We start from the raw sequence: 5,237 nt of genomic DNA, 5'->3' as shown, positions 1-5,237 counted from the left end.
GGCGGGGTTTGCGACGCCGACGCAAAAGTGGGAACCGCCGCTCGGATGTTCGCCGTTTTTGGCAGAGTGAGTGCTGGCACTCCGGCGAAGCGAAAGAGCGTGAATGCGCTCACGAAAGTAGCGTATTTGGACGTGCTTGACGGCGACCGCCGCAGGAGTACGAAAAACCACGTCAGCCGGGGCGAGCGACCCACGGCGGTCTGGGTGCTTATCGCTGCTATTATAGGGGCACCCCGGCAGACGCAGAAAGAAAAAAAAAAAAATGGGGACATGGCGTGCGTCACCGTGCGGCTTCGCAGCGTTGCCGAAGTCGCCGAGCCCTTCGACTGAGCCGAACGGCGGACAGGGAACGTTGGTCGGCCGTTCTAACCTGTCGGTGCCACGCCGAGACGTCGTTAAGGAAAACCGCGTCGTGGGCCTCTACGACGCCGTCGAGTCGTTGTACGTTTGGTGTCCAGCGTGTCGGCGGCGAGTAGCGGACACGTCGTTCACGACTTCGGTCTTTCGCAGTCGACGCGAACTTGCGGAGAGTCGTGGTGCCTCACGTTTTCGGCAGAAACCGCGGCGGAATTTTCCCGTGCGTGCGCGCACGACCTCGGTGCTGTGCCGTCAGCGTAGTGTTGCACAAACTCGTGGCCTACCCAAGGTGCGGTACGTTTGCGGCCGTATCCTCGGTGGGAATTTCGTGAGTAGGGTCGCAAATTCTACGACCTCGGCGGGTTTGAGAGCGACGTAGACTTGTGGCACGCTCAACGTGCCACACGTTTCGGGGCACACCCGCGGTGAAATTTTCTCGAGTACGCTCGTATTAGTGCCCAAGGAGGTCTGGGTACTTATCGCTGCTATTATGTGGGGGTTCTCGTGAGCGGCGTACGCGAAAGCGACCGGGTGTCTGATATGCGGCGGGCTTCGGCCTCGTCAAGCGTGTCCTCGGGTCTGCTCCAGGGGAATCCACGGCAGTCGTCTGCAGCCTCATCCGCTTGATGCGTTAGGGGCTGGTTGTCGGACGGTGCCGTTTTACCACGATATCGAGGTGTGTTCCGTGTCGTCCTCGGGCGATTCAGATGCGAAAGCGCCGAAGACGCGGGCGTGACCCGTCGTCTGGCGGCTTTGCAGTCTCGGCTCCGTTGCTAGTTCCGGCCGGTCCACCGACAGTGCAGCGGGCTTGGGCAACCCGCACGGCGCGACCGAGTCGATGCAACGAAAAAGAGCGAGCATGAACGTGCTTCTTGCCGCACGGCTCCCACTCGTCTTTCGGGAAGGTTGTGCCGTAGCGAGCTCGAACGCCGTCATCTCGGAGTGCAAAATAAGCGTGTTGGGGCGCCTGAAGGTGGCCTCCGCCGCACACAGACTGCGTCCGGCCCGCCGAAGGCGAGGACGGACGCGCAGTCGAACGATTACCTGGTTGATCCTGCCAGTAATCATATGCTTGTCTCAAAGATTAAGCCATGCATGTCTAAGTACATGCCGAAATAAGGCGAAACCGCGAATGGCTCATTAAATCAGTTATGGTTCCTTAGATCGTTTCTTCCTACTTGGATAACTGTGGCAATTCTAGAGCTAATACATGCAGTGAGCCTGGAGCCCTTTGGGTAACGGGTGCTTTTATTAGACCAAGATCGATCGGGTTTCGGCCCGTATTGTGTGGTGACTCTGGATAACTTTGTGCTGATCGCATGGCCACGAGCCGGCGACGTTTCTTTCAAGTGTCTGCCTTATCAACTTTCGATGGTAGGTTACTTGCTTACCATGGTTGTTACGGGTAACGGAGAATCAGGGTTCGATTCCGGAGAGGGAGCCTGAGAAACGGCTACCACATCCAAGGAAGGCAGCAGGCGCGCAAATTACCCACTCCCGGCACGGGGAGGTAGTGACGAAAAATAACAATACGGGACTCTTTTGAGGCCCCGTAATTGAAATGAGTACACTCTAAATCCTTTAACGAGGATCAATTGGAGGGCAAGTCTGGTGCCAGCAGCCGCGGTAATTCCAGCTCCAATAGCGTATACTAAAGCTGCTGCGGTTAAAAAGCTCGTAGTTGGATCTCAGTTCCAGACGAGTAGTGCATCTACCCGATGCGACGGCTCGGACTGAACATCATGCCGGTTCTTTCTTGGTGCACTTCATTGTGTGCCTCGAGATGGCCGGTGCTTTTACTTTGAAAAAATTAGAGTGCTCAACGCAGGCGAGTCGCCTGAATAAACTTGCATGGAATAATAGAACAAGACCTCGTTTCTGTTCTGTTGGTTTTTGGAATACGAGGTAATGATTAAGAGGGACGGACGGGGGCATTCGTATTGCGGCGCTAGAGGTGAAATTCTTGGACCGTCGCAAGACGAACTACTGCGAAAGCATTTGCCAAGAATGTTTTCATTGATCAAGAACGAAAGTCAGAGGTTCGAAGGCGATCAGATACCGCCCTAGTTCTGACCATAAACGATGCCAACCAGCGATCCGCCTGAGTTACTCAAATGACTCGGCGGGCAGCTTCCGGGAAACCAAAGTATTTGGGTTCCGGGGGAAGTATGGTTGCAAAGCTGAAACTTAAAGGAATTGACGGAAGGGCACCACCAGGAGTGGAGCCTGCGGCTTAATTTGACTCAACACGGGAAAACTTACCCGGCCCGGACACTGGGAGGATTGACAGATTGAGAGCTCTTTCTTGATTCGGTGGATGGTGGTGCATGGCCGTTCTTAGTTGGTGGAGCGATTTGTCTGGTTAATTCCGATAACGAACGAGACTCTAGCCTATTAAATAGGTGCGGGGTTCCCAGCACCTTACAACCTTCTTAGAGGGACAAGCGGCTCCTAGCCGCACGAAACAGAGCAATAACAGGTCTGTGATGCCCTTAGATGTCCGGGGCCGCACGCGCGCTACACTGAAGGAAGCAGCGTGTCTTTATCCCTGTCTGAAAAGACTGGGTAACCCGTGGAACTTCTTTCGTGATTGGGATAGGGGCTTGCAATTGTTCCCCTTGAACGAGGAATTCCCAGTAAGCGCGAGTCATAAGCTCGCGTTGATTACGTCCCTGCCCTTTGTACACACCGCCCGTCGCTACTACCGATTGAATGATTTAGTGAGGTCTTCGGACCGATGTCCGGCGCGGCCTTTCGGTTGCGCCGGTCTGTTGGAAAGATGACCAAACTTGATCATTTAGAGGAAGTAAAAGTCGTAACAAGGTTTCCGTAGGTGAACCTGCGGAAGGATCATTAACGGATTGTGAAGGGTGAGCGCCTCAGCTGCGTCTGCGCCCGACACTTTCTGCCGCTGACCCCGTTTGGACGCGGGGTCGGCTTTTCCCCACGGGGCTGCCTGAATGTGGAGCGGCACCCCGTGACAAATTGTTGCGCCCAGCGGACGCCAACACCGCGACCTTGGACGGTCGGCCAGGTGGCGGACGCGGGTACAAACGGCGCAACGCACTCATAGGTCGGCTTTCGACCCGCCACTGCACCGTGGCTCGAAGCGCTCGAAATGCGCGACCCGACCGCTGCGGGACCGCCTAGTACTGTAAACAGGAGCGGCGGAGCGCGAACGGCGAGTCGTGGTTACGTCGGTAGAAGGCGAGGCTGCGCGTTCCCGAAACGCCAGCCGAGTGCCCTCCCGACCGTTCGAGCGTGCAAGAACGAGACCCGACAATCGCGCGGCGACTGCCAAGTACGAGAGGAACGGCACAAGCGTCGGCGGTCGGTCAAGGAACTGGCGATGTGACGGGTCCGCTGTGCACCAGTGCATACCGTCCCGCCGTCCGCGGCAAGCGCCTCCGCGTCCTCGGGTGACGGAGGCTGCCGGTCGGTTCTTGCAGGCGAGGGATCTCGCTGGCACCGGTTCGCGTTGACGCGCGGCCGGTCATGGCACGGCGATGCGACGGCCGAGGTGCGCAGTACTCGATGGAGGAACCGCACGCTCCGATGACCGTCCCGCCCTCCGCGGCGTATGCGTACCGACCGTAATGGTTGCAGCAGCGCCGGCCGGCTTTTGAATTCGCCACACGAAACACGGTGCGAGATCGCGGTTAGGGGAGCGTCGACGTTGCCAGGCGTTTTGCTTGCTGCCGAGGGAAAGGCGGCACGGCCACGTCGCGCTCGTCGCGATTAGCGGGTCTGCGCGCTTTGGGAAGGTGCCGCAACGACTTGCCGAAAGAGGAAGCACGGAAGAACGAGGGACTTGGACGTCCCGACAATTGAACGCACTTGCGGCCAGGCCCTTGCTGGCTTCGTTCTTCCGCCTCGAGTAGGCTCGTACGCGGCTCCGGCGCCGAAAGTGGTCCTTGGCACCGACTTCGGTGGACGTGGGAAGTGCCGCGCAAGTACGGCGCGCCTGGCTCCACCTGTTGGCTAAAGTAGGCAGCCGGATCGGCATTTTGGTGTGCGGTGGCAAACCGTGGATGCGAAAAAAGCTTGTGCGATTTCGTGGAACAAAAAGCGGGGGTCCCCCTTTTTATGCGGAGGAGACCGACCCGCCTGCCGTGGTGAACCGCGACGCCACGGTAAAAACGGGAGAGGCTTGTCGATGGGACCGTGCATCCCGCGCTCCACGGAGGCCGGGAGGCGGCCGCCCGAGGAAATGTGTAGCCGTCGAGGCCCGCATCTGCGTGCACTCTTATCCAAATGGGTGTACCGCAGGCATTTTCTGGTTAGGCGGGCCAATGAGAGCGAGCACACAACGATACCTACGGGTCCGGCTTGGAGAACCGGCTTCGACGCCTCCCGAGTATTTATAGAGGGGTGGACCACGAAAGCACTCGCAAGTAGCGAAAGCGAAACGCCGTCCGAAACACACCGTTTGCTGGATTTGCGGCAGCCGAAAAAGGCGCGGCAGAGTTTTGGAGTCCAAGCGTGCGCTGAAAAGCGCCCTTCTTGGCCACTGTTTGGCCGAGTGCCAGAAACGTTTGGTTTTGACTGTACGGAATTGAACAAACACTTTTTCACGACTCTAAGCGGTGGATCACTCGGTTCTCGGGTCGATGAAGAACGCAGCCAGCTGCGAGACTTGGTGTGAATTGCAGGACACACTGAGCACTGATTCTTTGAACGCACATTGCGGCCTTGGGTCTTCCCTTGGCTTCGTCTGTCTGAGGGTCGGATCACATATCAAGAGAGCCTTCGGCGCACAAGGGAACGTGAGCCGTCGACTCGTTTTGACCGCGTCGGCAACACGGACAGCACGCTGAACACCTCACAGCGAGCGCCAACAGCGGCCACTCAAGGGCGAGACGGTGGCGACCGTCGTGCCA

General features: G+C 57.8%; 2 non-coding genes across 2 annotated transcripts; both read left to right on the top strand.

Moving 5' to 3' along the window:
* Window positions 1–1,398: 1,398 nt before the first annotated feature.
* Window positions 1,399–3,213, top strand: LOC142792733 (small subunit ribosomal RNA). The gene has a single exon (XR_012891167.1). It is a non-coding gene; the product is annotated as a small subunit ribosomal RNA (ribosomal RNA).
* Window positions 3,214–4,932: 1,719 nt separating this feature from the next.
* On the top strand, window positions 4,933–5,085 carry LOC142792732 (5.8S ribosomal RNA). Its single transcript, XR_012891166.1, has one exon. It is a non-coding gene; the product is annotated as a 5.8S ribosomal RNA (ribosomal RNA).
* The last annotated feature ends 152 nt before the right edge of the window (window positions 5,086–5,237 follow it).

Source organism: Rhipicephalus microplus, unplaced genomic scaffold (assembly GCF_043290135.1).
Source record: "Rhipicephalus microplus isolate Deutch F79 unplaced genomic scaffold, USDA_Rmic scaffold_236, whole genome shotgun sequence".
In the NCBI taxonomy this organism is placed as follows: domain Eukaryota; kingdom Metazoa; phylum Arthropoda; class Arachnida; order Ixodida; family Ixodidae; genus Rhipicephalus; species Rhipicephalus microplus.
Note: the sequence above shows the minus strand (reverse complement) of the source record. Positions and strands in the feature narration are given on the sequence as shown.